Source organism: Nicotiana sylvestris, chromosome 11, assembly GCF_000393655.2.
Source record: "Nicotiana sylvestris chromosome 11, ASM39365v2, whole genome shotgun sequence".
Classification (NCBI taxonomy): Eukaryota; Viridiplantae; Streptophyta; class Magnoliopsida; order Solanales; family Solanaceae; genus Nicotiana; species Nicotiana sylvestris.
Window position 1 is genome coordinate 106,049,073 of NC_091067.1, and position 1,318 is coordinate 106,050,390.

The window sequence follows — 1,318 nt, forward strand, 5'->3', positions numbered from 1 at the left end:
AAAAATTAAGTCCAATATTTTTAATTTGATAATTATGTACTATTAATCATTTTAGTACCTTTAATTTATTTCCAAAAATTATTTTACTATTTTTTATAAATCAAATAGGAAAAAGTGGCTATTTAAATGTTAGCCCTATTTTTATTCTATTTTAGCCTGATTTTGCACCCCAATTAAACATAATCTGAGGCCCAATTACCCTGACCAAATCCCCATTTAATTCGACCCAAACCCGTCTTCATAACTCACCCACTCGCCCGTTTTAATCCAGGCCGTTGATCATTCAGATCATAGGCCAACAACAATCCTTACCTTTTTTAATTCAAGCAACCCCAAATTCTAACCCCATTTCACACACCCCGCCACCTCAGAATCCCCTTCTCTCTCAATCCTCTCTCAAACCCTCTCAAACCCTAGCCGTCGCCCTCAACTACAACCCTAAAACCTCCCAAATGTATGGCTTCCAAGGTCATCGGAGACCTGTATCCACCTCCCATGGCTTCTACGTGTTCAATTATTATGGTTTCAAGGCTAGAGCTTGAAGGAGCTTGGTCCACACCTTGGTCGATTTCAATTTACGGTTGTTTTCCGGTCATCTCTAACCTTTCTCCAGCCAGCCATGGCTATTCGAGTCTGACTCTTGACTCTCCTGCTTAGATCGATGGTTTTCAAAGCCTTTCTCACCGCTTGGGGTTCTTCTGAAATCCTAACCTTTAAGGTTCTCTCGATTTCTCTTAGATCTGTTTCAGATCTATGTCTACTCTGAACTTCTAAGCATTTTTCTCAAAGTTTCTTTTAAAACTCCGCTTTCAAAACTCCTTATCTTTCTGATTAAGGTTCTGTTAAGTTATTTCGAAACCTTTCTTTGATTTTTTGATATGTTTTGCTGTGTTTTCTCGTATTATCCATCTGCCTGAGTTTGCATTTTAAAAAAACCTAATTTCTTTTAATTGTTTATGAAATGAATGTTTGCTTGCCTGAGTTTTGTCCGATGTGTCTGTTTATCCTCTTTTTAAAACCCTTATATTGTTGAAAATCTTATGGTTTTGGGGTCCGAGACTATTCGTTTAAGTGCAGAAGTTCTTTTCAAAATTTCTTGTTCCCTTTGTGTGATTCTTCTGATTCTGGGTTTCTATCTTCTCTTTAACTCATCTATGTTGAAAACCCTAATTTTAGGGGATTCTTTGTTTAGTTTTGTGTATCAGCATGACTAGTCAGTTCTCATTTTTGAGTTTCTGTGATTTTTCGTGATTATCTTGCCTTGATTTGTTTCTACTCAGTTTCTTAGCCTAAAAACTTACACTGACTCTATGTGCTT